The following is a 12,665-nucleotide window of genomic DNA, read 5'->3' as shown; positions in this document are numbered from 1 at the left end:
ATTCTTTTCACATTAATTTTCGCAAAAATGATGTCCAATTCGACTGTTGAGCGAACATGCCATTGAAAATCATTTTGTAATAAGCTTGTGATTTTTCATAGTTTTTGTGAATTTTTGTGCTAAAATAGACAATTTTTGTGCTTTTTGGAATTTTTTGCAGTAAAAATAAAAAATTTTCAGGAATTTTCGTATCAGTAGGAAAAAGGTGCTTTCTTTGGCCATATACTGCGAAAATACAACGCAAATTTTTTTCTAAGAAATGAAAATAACTTTTTTTGATGCAAAAATGCCTGGCGAAAATTCGCAAACGACACTGTATAGCGCCAACATCTTCCATAACGCTGTACAAAGTACAGGCAGTCCCCCTACTTACAATGAGTTACACTTACAAAAAAATTAATCTTACAAACTCGTAACCTGTTTGTAACTAGGGGACCACCTGCACAAAATAAACAGTGGGAGGCATAGATACATGAGCAGTTCAAAAACTCTGTACAATCAGGATATCCTGAAATACAAAAGCAAGTACAGACATAGTTGATGTGTGTAGTGATGAGTACACATTTCGCAGAATCATAAATTTGCATCATAATTTGAAATTATGATGCAAAATCGTAATTGGAAAAATCATAATTAATTTTGCATGTAAACATACTGAGGAATTGTAATTTTGCGTAATTTTGTCACCAAAATTGCTATGTTAAGGTAAATATTATTATTATTTAGTTTTTATATAGCGCCGACATCTTCCGCAGCGCTGAACAGAGTATATATAGTCTTGTCACTAACTGTCCCTCAAAGGAGCTCACAATCTAGTCCCTACCATAGTCATATGTCTATATTGTGTAGTGCATGTATCGTAGTCTAGGGCCAATTTAGGAGGGAAGCCAATTAACTTATCTGTATGTTTTTGGGGTGTGGGAGGAAACCGGAGTGCCCGGAGGAAACCCACACAGACACGGGGAGAACATACAAACTCCTTGCAGATGTTGACCTGGCTGGAATACGAACCGACAGCGCTGCAAGGCTAGAGCGCTAACCACTACGCCACCGTGCTGCCCATATTGGGAACAAGTAAAAAAAAAAGTGTTTTTTTTTTTTCAAAAATAACTTTTTGTTTTTGAGATTTTTTTTCCTTTGCATTTTTAAAATCTATTTTCTCAAAAACTATAAGGTGTTTTTGTAAAATTCCGCTTTTTATATTTTAACTTATTCTAACATCTCCCTTAACATACCTGGCAATTTTTGTGATGAAAGCCTTTATCGGGGGCTTTGGTATTAGCTAGAACTAGTGTTGAGCGAACAGTGTTCGCCACTATTCGGGGTTCGGCAAAATTTGGGGTGTTCGGGTTCACCGCGAACACCATCCGAACAGCTCAGTATCCATGATAAATGCTCGGCGCTCAGCTCGAACTTGCACCTGATCGAACGCTCGGCAGAACGTACCACGAACACGCGTCTCGCGCTTAGATTGGCCGAGCGGGTCATGTGTTCGGGTGCATAAATACCCGAACGCGCGTGATCGGCGCCATTTGTTTTGGGGTTAGCTTTGGGTAGGTAGGGAGTTTAGCGTAGCGTACTGTCTGCCAGTGCCAGCCACAGGGCCCCAGCCTCCAGCCTCACCGCTGACAGCAGCACCCACAGGGCCTCACTGCCAGCCTCAGGGCCCCAGCCTCACAGCTGACAGCAGCTGCAGCACCCACAGGGCTGTTTAAAATCCACACGTATTTTTAGTGACTTTTGCAGCATATTGTTTATTAAAAAAACACTTTCAGTGCCGCCAAGTGTGATCACTTGCGTACCACCAATCCACACGTATATTCTGTGATTTTTGCTGTATATTGTTTATTAAAAAAACACTTTCAGTGCCGCCAAGTGTGATCACTTGCGTACCACCAATCCACACGTATATTCTGTGATTTTTGCAGTATATTGTTTATTAAGAAAACACTTTCAGTGCCGCCAAGTGTGATCACTTGCGTACCACCAATCCACACGTATATTCTGTGATTTTTGCTGCATATTATTTAATAAAAAAAATATTTCCTCTTTGTGACAAGTAACGACATATGAGGACTCGGAGATGGAAGAGTAGGTTTTAGACGATGATCGCACAGACCCGGATTGGTCACCAGCAGCACGTGGCCGTCGGGAAGATAGCAGTACAGATGAGTCAGCTGAAGAACCCACTGCATCAAGAGTTGGCGTTGTGCCACAAAGGAGTCAGGGAACATCGGCCACAACAAGCGCACAAGTGAGACGCAAAAGAGGCACGCGCCAAACTCCCAAGCAAAGCAGTAGGTCCTCCAAAGTCTGGGATTTCTTTGAAGACATCAGCGAGGATGTAACCATGGTGATTTGCAAGGTGTGCAGGAAGACACTGAGCAGGGGAAAAAAATGTGAAAAAGCTCAGCACCACCAGCATGCGCCGGCACATGGAAGCCAAACATCCTACTCTGTGGTCAAACGCGCAAGGCCAGGGTACCGCCGACTCACTTCCAGCCCCCAGCAACACTGCCTCCGGTGTGGACACCAACGTTTCCTGACACCCAGGCAGCAGCCCACAAAACAGCATTCACCCAGTTCCACCTCCAACACCGATCGCCTGCAGAAGATGGTCAAGGACTACATGTCAGATGGCGTAGCCGTGTTCAACAATCCATCAGTCCCCTTTAACTGTTGGGTCTCTAAGCTAGACACCTGGCACGAACTGGCAATGTACGCAATAGAGGTGCTGGCTTGCCCGGCAGCCAGCGTTATGTCCGAACGTTGTTTCAGTGCTGCCGGAGGCATTGTTACAAATCGACGTATCCGCCTCTCCATAGAAAATGCAGACCGTCTGACACATATTAAAATGAATAAATTGTGGATTGAAAACGACTTTGCAACACCCCACGACCCAGCACCATTAACATCTGTGTTGAGTTAGCGTTGCCGCTGTCTTGTTAAGGAATATCTCATTCTACTATATTTATCACTGCATGGCGACAAAATGCTTTGCTGTACGCATGCATTTTGTTGCCATGCCAGGCCTGGGTTGTGTCACAAAGCGTGGCCCTGCTCTCCTGTACTACCTCCTCCTCCATCCTGTGTGCTGGGTTGTGTCACAAAGCGTGGCCCTACTCTCCTCCTGTAGTACCTCCTCTTCCATCCTGTGTGCTGGGTTAGCGTTGCCGCTGTCTTTTTAAGATTGTAGTACTACGACAGCTTTCCAGGATCCCCCCCCACACACACACACGCACACACTATTCCCAAGCCATTTTGCAGAGGTTTCTCTCATTTTTAATGGTTTTTATGACCTGCAAAGCATAAATATTTGGGTCCCCATTGACTTTCATCGGGTTCGGGATTCGGCACGAACACCCCGAACATCTGGACGATGTTCGCCGAACCGCCCCGAACCCGAACATTTGGATGTTCGATCAACACTAGCTAGAACTGGCACAAAATTAAGTGAAGATTACACAAAATTAGAAATGGATTACACAAAATCAATTGAATGTCCAAATCGTAATTAGGTATGTGAAAATGTATGCAAAATTCTGCGTAATTGTAATGAGTAGATTATGGTTATCACTAGTGTGGTTTGAGTAACCACCAGTACTGGTACATGTTCATATAATAAATTACAGCAGGATAAGAAACACCAGGAGGAGGTCTCTGCCCTTGTGAGCTTACAATCTAGAGCAGGGGTGTCAAACTCAATCACATAAGGGGCCAAAATAATAAATCCTTATAAAATAGTCTGCAAAAAACCTCCAAAGATAGCGACCAAAGATATTTGTCTCTCAATCCCTCAAATCTATTCTGGCGGATCTGGTCCGCAGACGATGGTTCGTTCAACAAGGCGTGTATGAGATAAGCAGATATTTCTTAGCTCCTGCGTGCACAGCGCATGCGTAAAAAAAAGGAAGTAAACGGACGACAAAAACCTTTCTGGGATCCTTTGCGTTCACAGTGGGACGCTGCAGAGCTGCATTATAATATCTTATAATGCAGCTTACCGCACTGCAATGCTAATACTATGGGGCGTTCTCAGTGCGATGTTAGCGTCGCATTGTAACGTGTAGCATTATGGTAACGCACTGTTTGCAGTGTGTTACCTCTAAACGCTCACGTTACCAGGCACAGGGAGGCATGCTTTTTTTCAATCCCTGTATGCTTCACTGTACCTACTGTATGCGACAGTAACACATCGTTAATGTGCGTTACCACCTTTTTTTGCGTTGCATTGTAATGCTGCGTTGTGACTTTAATGTTGCATTACAATTACAACGCAACGTCCCACTGTAAATTCGACCTCACTGAACAGATCGTTTGCACGTGCACAACATCATTTGAGTTATCCGTCGTCCAAACCTTTCTGACAAACCGATGTGGCAGATTGATTCCCGGTTCTCAAAAGATCTATATCTCACGTGTGTACCCAGCTGTAGTGGATCCACTCGATAGCCTGTTTTGGATGGACTGTTGTGCTGAGTGACCCTGATAGCCTCTCGCACGTCCTCAGTGGTTGGGAAGCATTTATTGATGGTGAAATTGTAACCAGACGGTCCTGGCTGTCACCCCTGCGGGTCGCTCAGACGCTGTTGAAGTGCCTCTTCTATTCTGGCTGGCGTGGACATTCCAGTGATATTTGCCGCCCTGTGACTGGGAAAGGGGGGGGGGACCCTCAGAACAGCCTGTTGTGGAATCAGACACCTGTAATCCTGTTGTTCTCCGATCTGTTATAAATAGATCGTGTTATTATCATGGAATACTGCGGCAGCATTTATATCCGGTACGACTTGTCAGCGACTGTCCCACCACTCGGGCTTCCCTCCCCCACACACGGAAAGGAGGACATTTTTAACTATTGCAAAATATTTTTTTTGTATCAAGCGACCAATGCTCCAGCCAGCCGTGGATAAACTACAAGTCCCAGCGCTCCCTTAAAGAGAACCCGAGGTGGGGATCTTAGAACGAAATCTATACACAGAGGCTGGGTCTGGCTATAGTGCCCAGCCTCTGTTGCTATTTGAATCCCCGCTAAGTCCCCCCTGCGCTCCGCTCTCCCCCATAAATTACAGCCGCGCTGCCGACACGCAGCGTGTCGCAGCGGGCTGTATTTACCTCCCTAGTGTCACTCACGCCGCTCCCCCGCCTCCTGCAGAGCGCCGGTCCCCGCCCACGTCCCTTCCCTCGCCGCTGATTGGAGGGAAGGGACGCGGGCGGGGACCGGCGCTCTGCAGGAGGCGGGGGGAGCGGTGTGAGTGACATTAGCTATGTAAACATTGCCTGACAGCGCGGCTGTAATTTATGGGCTAGAACGGAGCGCAGGGGGGACTTAGGGGGGATTCATATAGCAACATAGGCTGGGCACTATAGCCAGACCCAGCCTCTGTGTATAGATTTCATTCTAAGATCGCCACCTCGGGTTCTCTTTAAAGCTAATGGTAGGGCTGAGCACTCAGACCGCCACATTACCTGGAATCATTTTGGAGGCTGGGTGCCCACTAACGCTATCGCTCAACATTTTGCTAGCATTTTGTACAACAATTTCTAGAGAAATTTCCGACACATTTAGAAGAAATTTTTGTAGTGCTTGCGTTTGCAGAGTGATTGCGATTAGCAGTGTTGTTGTTCAGGTAGTGAAATCGCTGCTTCTGTCTCTTTTGTATTGGAGCACAATTGCTCCAAAAATGTTTGCGATTTCCCTAATTGCAATCGCTCCTCTGGGCTCACCTCCATTGACTTTCATTAGCCTAGCACTTTTGGAAACACCGACGAGTCCAAAGCATGGCTAAAAGCGCTCTAGTGGGCCATAGCTCTTAGGCCTCTTTCACGAGGACAGATGATAGTATCAAGCGTGTGTGGCGACAACCTGGGGAGGAGTACAGAGATGTCTTGCCTACAGTGAAGCATGGTGGTGCAAGGGTCATGGTTTGGTGCTGTATGAGCGCTGCCAGCACTGGGGAGCTACAGTTCATTGAGGGAACTGTACCGTGTGACATACTGAAGCAGAGCATGACCCCACTTCCTCCAGAAACTGGGCTGCAGGTCAGTATTCCAACATGATGACTCTAAACACACTTACAAGATGACCACTGCCTTGCTAGAGAAACTGAGGGTAATAGTGCTGGACTGGCCAAGCGTGTCTCCAGACCTAAACCCTACTGAGAATCTGTGGAGAATCCTTAAACAGGAAGTGGCGGAGAGCAAGGTCTCTAACATCCACCCTCTTCTCCATGGAGGAGTGGAAGAGGATTTCAGTGACCCTCTAGTGACCTCCATGCCCTAAGGCAGTGCTGGGAAATAATGGGGGGCACACAAAGTATTAACACTTTGGGCAGAATATTTACATCCTTCACTTAGGGGTGTACTCACTTTTGTTGCCAGCGGTTTGGACATTAATGTTGAGTTCTTTTGATGGGACAGAAAATTTACACTGTTATACAAGCTGTACTCTGCTTTATATTGTATCAAAGTGTCACGTCTTCAGTGTTGTCCCATGAAAACATAGTACAGTATTTTCAAGATTGTGGGTGGTGTACTCCTTTTTACATGATACTGTGTTTGTGTCTTGGAATTCAGTATACATTTTATTCATCATGCTACTTTTATCACAGTAATTACCAACCTTGTATTTTGTATCGATTCTGTATTTTGTATATTTCTGTACACGACTGTCTGTTATTTTGTACCCCATGTTTGTTTCTTACTGTGTACAGCGCCACGGAATATGTTGGCGCTTTATAAATCAATAATAATTACATGCATATATATATATATATATATACACAGTATATATAACCGAACACGTATGTATTTATGATGGCATACATGTATGTATATATGCCGTCACACGTAGTATGTACAGTGCTGCCCATAATTATTCATACCCCTGGCAAATTTTGACTTATGCTGGGTACTCATGATGCGTTTTTTCGGTCGACTTTCCGTCCAAACGAAAATAATATCAGACATGTCGGAAATTATCTATAGAACCATCTATCTCATGAAAAAACATATGGTGTATTCCCAGCATTAAAGTTACTTGTATTCAACCAGCAAGTCATTTTTTTTTACAGGAAGTGACATAGGTGTCTCCCAAAAGATAATAAGACGATGTACAAGAGGCATTATTGTGGGAAAAAATAAAACATTTCTCAGCTTTTATTTACATTTGAGCAAAAAGTATCCAGTCCAAAATGATTCATACGCTTCTCAATAATCAATAGAAAAGCCTTTATTAGCTATTACAGCAATCAAACACTTCCTATAATTGCAGACCAGCTTTTTGCATGCCTACACAGGTATTTTTTCCTATTCATCTCTAGCAATGAGCTCCACATTTTTCAGGTTGGAGGGTCTTTTTGCCATCACCCTGATCTTAGCTGCCTCCACATATTCTCAATTGGATTCAAGTCAGAACTCTGTCTGGGCCTCTCCAAAACGTTAAGGTTGTTGTCTGCTAACCATTTCTTCATCACTTTTGCTGTGTGTTTTGGGTCATAGTCATGCTGAAATGTCCACTGGTGGCCAAGGCTAAATTTCTCTGTAGACTACCTGATGTTGTCATTGAGAATCCTCATGTATTACTCTTTTTTTCATGGTGCCATTTACTGTTATTAGGTTCCCTGGTCCATTGGCTGAAAAAAAACAACCCCAAAGATTTAGGTTCCCACCATCATGTTTGACAGTGGGGATAGTGTTCTTTGGGTTGAAAGCTTCTCTTTTTTTATACCAAATGAAGGAAACATCATTGTGACCAAACAATTAAATTTTTGTTTCACAGAAGACCAGAAGTCTTCTTTGTCCAGGTGAGCATTTGCAAAGGCCAAGTGAGCTTTTGTGTGCCTTATATGGAGAAGTGGTGTCCTCCTTGTTCTGTATCAGTGGAACCTAGCAGTGTGCAGTGTCCGTTGGATTGTCTGCCTTGAGAAATTGCCTCCAGCAGAGCCCAGATTCACCAGGATAGCCATGGTGGTGATCCTTGGATTCTTTTTCACCTCTCTCACTATCCTCCTGGCCAGCACAGATGTTACTTTTGGCTTCCCACCACGTCCTCTGAGATTTTCCATAGTGCGGAGCATCTTGTATCTTTTAATAATACATCAAAGGTCAGCGCAGGTTTAGAAAGTCATTATATGTAGGGAATGGTAAATTCTTCACCACAATATATCAAATGCTCAGAGGTAGGTATCCGCCAAAACTAGAAAAGGCTTACCAGCTCCCAACAACCCGCATTATAAGGTTGTAAAATGGCTCAGGTCACAGATAACGTCCAGGGAACATCAGACGTCGTGAAGATCCAGTGGACATCCGTATGGAGGTAAAGTTTCAGGAATTTACATAGGAAAACAAAAACGGCAAGATCTAAGCGTAACCCGTTTATTTAGATAAAATTTCTTTAAAAGGCAGTAGATATAAAAACAATAACTCACATACGGGGCCCATAAACAGGGAACCCCGGAAGATTAGCGCGCATGTAATGGTCAATCGTAGATCAATAGACAATGGTGCCGTCTGTTACCTTCCCTATCTTTTAATAATACTTTGCACTGTAGCCACCGGAACTTGAAAACATTTATAAATTGCCTTGTAGCCCTTTCCTGACTTGTGAGCAGCCACAATGCGCAGCCGCAGGTCCTCACTGAGCTCCTTTGTCTTAAGGTGCGTACACACATGCGACTATAGTCGTTTGAAACGATCGTTCCCCGATCATTTCAAACGACGATCGTTTGAAAAAAAGCATCTAACGACTATTAAGTCTAACGACGGACGAGCTAGATCGTTCAAAACGAACTATCTAGCTTGGCGGATTTTTCCCAACGACGATCGTTTGCAAAAGTAGCACATCGTTGGAAACGGTCGTTCGTACTAGGCTTGACATGCGCATTTCACTATTTCTCCATGGAACTTTTCATTTTTATGGGCAAACGCAATAGTTGCTTTATGTGATGTAACGTTCGTTTTAACGATCAGATCGTTACACACCTTTTAAAACTAACTTTACTTAGGTCATTCTTTCTTCAATTAAAAGTTCGTTCGTCGTTCATAACGAACGATCGTTGTCGCATGTGTGTACGTAGCATTAGCCATGACTATCCACAAACCAACTGCAGAGAGCTTCTGTTTTTCACCTGTTGAGTTGATTAAAACAGCTGTTTCCCATTAATCAGGGTAATTAGGATGCCTTAGAACAGCTTGGACTATTTGGAATGATATAGAACTTTGGATTTTCCCACAGACTGTGACAGTTTGTGAAGGGTATGAATAATTTTGGACTGGACACTTTTGCTCAAATTTAAATAAAAACTGAGAAATGTTTTTACACAATAATGCCTCTTGTACACCGTCTTCTTATCTTTTGGGAGACACCTATGGCATTTCCCATCAAAAAAATTACTTGCTGGTTGAATAAAATTAACTCTAAAGGAAGCCAGAGATGAAAGCTTTGGCACAAAATAAACATATCCCCGATAGAGTTTACAAAATAAATACTGAACCTGGTATTTTTCTGCTCTGGTGTGCCGTTTTTTCTGTTTTTGTTTTTTTCCAAAACTCCATGCAAAACACAGTTCATCAAAAAAGCATATTATTTAGTGGGCTGTGTGCAAAATGAAATCACCATTTCTAAAAACCTCTTATGACTAACAAATATAGATTAAAAAAATGTTTTTCAATATACCCTTACATTAGCAGACACCAGCAGTTCCTCTTCTCTCAGCTCTCTGTGATGCTGCAAGTACTATACAGAACAGGAAAGCAGAGCCAGAAGGGGGCAGGCATGGGCTTGAAAAGACATCAGAGAAGACAGACTCAGCTATAATGATTCCTGAGCAAAACCACTTGGTGTGCACCAGCCCTCTGTCTGGCTTTGCTCAGGAATCATTATAGCAGAGTCTGTCTTCTCTGATTTCTTTTCAAGCCCAAGCCTGCCCCCTTCTGGCTCTGCTATAATGACTCAGCTTTAATGATTCCTGAGCAAAGCCAGACAATGCTTAGTCGGGGATTTTATCAGGGCTGATAACAAGCAGGCTGAGCAGTGAAGGATGAAACAGAGAGCAGGGTAGGTGTTTTCTCTGATGTTCCCACTGGTATATATGGTAAAATACATGAGGGTGCTTCGTCTCTGGTTCACTTTAAGTCAAAATTTGCCAGTGGTATGAATAATTATGAGCAGCACTGTATATATGGTGACACACACATATGGCTCCCGTATTCCGGGGCTGATTCCTGGAACTCTCTGCAGTATGGGAGGTATGAGAGACATGCGGATGTATAGAGATGTTTAGGTCTGGAATGACACGCTGATGTACACAGAGGAGAGCAGATCGAGGGTGACACAGTGCAGAGCGTCTGACAGAGTGTAAGCTTCTCACCCCATTACCCAGTGCGGCAAACATCCCAGACACGCAGCTCATGCTCTCTGTATGATGTTTCTCTCCTCCTGTACAAAGAACACGTCTTATCCACGGGAATCATCATCATTAGCCCATCACATACCAAACACTAGAATAGTCTAATAGCAGATTAGTGCACGCTGGGCACCTGCTCAGAACTAAGCCTTAAGGGGAACTGAAGTAAGAGGTATACGGAGGCTGCCATATTTATTTCCGTTTAATCAATACCAGTTGCCTGGCAGCCCTGCTGGTCTATTTCTCTGCAGTAGTATCTGAATAACACCAGAAACAAGCATGCAGCTAGTCTTGTCAGATCAACACCTGATCTGCTGCATGCTTGTTCAGGGGCTATGGCTAATAGTATTAGAGGCAGAGGATCAGCAGAGCTGCCAGGCAACTGGTATTGATTAAAAAGAAATAAACATGGCAGCCTCCATATACCTCTCTCTTCAGTTCCCCTTTAATGTGAATATATTGTATGTGAGTAATGCGATTGTTAGTTACACTTATCACATATTTGGTCCTGGCAAGGGAAGGATTGAGAGGCACATCCATTGGCTCCTACTAGTGGCAGTCGAGGGGTTAAGTGATAATATTAGAATGATGCTCTTGGCAGCTGAGGGGTTAAGCGGCACACATAATCCCCCTGCAGTGTACAGTCTCTCTGAGTTTCATTGTTTCCTATTATGGATGCGACGTTCCTGTCCAGCGATAGCCTGAGCTGCCCAGACAGGCACATCCTGCCATCAGGGGGCAGACATGGTGACTCAGGTGGAGGGAGGAGGTGACACAGCAGCTCTGAGTCATACAACCAAAACCATCCCTGACCCACCGACTGAGGCCTCCCAGGGGGAGATCTCTGGTATACAATGTACCAGTCTGCAATACAGGCCAATCACATTATTATTGTGTATTTATACAGCACTGACATCTTCTGCAGCATTGTACAGAGTATATTGTCATGTCACTGACTGTCCTCAGCTCACACTCTAACCCTACCATAGTCTAATGTCCTACCATATTATTATGTATTTATACAGCACTGACATCTCCTGCAGCACTGTACAGAGAACATAGTCATGCCACTGACTATCCTCAGAGGTGCTCACAATCTAATCCTACCATAGTCATAGTCTAATGTCCTGCTATATTACTATTATGTATATACAGTATGTAGAGCACTAGCATCTTCTGCAGCACATTACAGTACATAATAAGTAAGCTTCAATTGCGTCCCACCTCGTGTTCCAAGTCGTGTCACGTGACCACCATGCTTCCTCCTTCCGGGTTGAAAGAGGAAGCGTGGTAGTCATGTGACACGACTTGGAACGTAAGGTGGGACGCAATTGAAGTTTATTAAAACAGACAGCATCATGGGTAAGGTGCTCTAATTAACATTTTGAATCTGAGTGATTTTGAGTAGGAAACTCATCCTTGCAAATGAGGAAGAAAGAGGGATAGAGGGACAGTTGGGAGCTATGGGTATGTTATAATACAGTGCTGTCCAACTGGCGGCCCGCGGGCCGCATCCGGCCCGCCAGGCCTCCTGCTGTGACCCCCCTGCCGCCTGCTCCATGCTGTGGCTGAGCAACTTTTATTTATTTATTTTAAAAATAAAAACCCTTTCCCTCATGCTGCGGCTGCAGACTATAAATATTTGCAGCCTCCCTCCTCTTTGTCCCCCGTGCTGCCGCCTCTAACACACCTTAGATCGGCGGCAGCAGAAGAAGATAGGAACCAGCCACACCAGCCCATGACAGCCGCACGGGGGACTTTACGTGCTGGACGTGACCGATGATGTCACGTCCTCCATTCAAATTCCCTGCCGGCTGCTATGCGCCGGTCTGACTGGCTCCGATCTCCTGCCCTCCGCTGCCGATCTGAGGTGAGTTACTGGCGGCAGCACGGGGGACAAAGAGGAGGGAGGCTGCAAATATTTTCGCTCTGCGAGCAAGATGGGTGCATTTTGTGGGCACAGCTGCGGGCAAGCTGGGTGCATTTTGTGGGCACAGCTGCGGGCAAGCTGGATGCATTTTGTGGGCACAGCTGCGGGCAAGCTGGATGCATTTTGTTGGCACAGCTGCGGGCAAGCTGGATGCATTTTGTGGGCACAGCTGCGGGCAAGCTGAATGCATTTTGTGGGCACAGCTGCGGGCAAGCTGAATGCATTTTGTGGGCACAGCTGCGGGCAAGCTGAATGCATTTTGTGGGCACAGCTGCGGCCAATCTGAATGCATTTTGTGGGCACAGCTGCGGTCAATCTGAATGCATTTTGTG

The 12,665-nt window shown here is 44.7% G+C and overlaps 1 protein-coding gene across 2 annotated transcripts in view; it reads left to right on the top strand.

The window, feature by feature from the left end:
• LOC137521841 (chloride channel protein ClC-Kb-like) overlaps positions 1–12,665 on the top strand; it is a 104,485-nt gene that overhangs the window by 24,877 nt on the left and 66,943 nt on the right. The gene's annotated exons all lie outside the window — the stretch shown is intronic.

The sequence above is a fragment of the Hyperolius riggenbachi genome, chromosome 6 (genome assembly GCF_040937935.1).
Source record: "Hyperolius riggenbachi isolate aHypRig1 chromosome 6, aHypRig1.pri, whole genome shotgun sequence".
NCBI classification, from domain to species: Eukaryota; Metazoa; Chordata; class Amphibia; order Anura; family Hyperoliidae; genus Hyperolius; species Hyperolius riggenbachi.
Note: the sequence above shows the minus strand (reverse complement) of the source record. Positions and strands in the feature narration are given on the sequence as shown.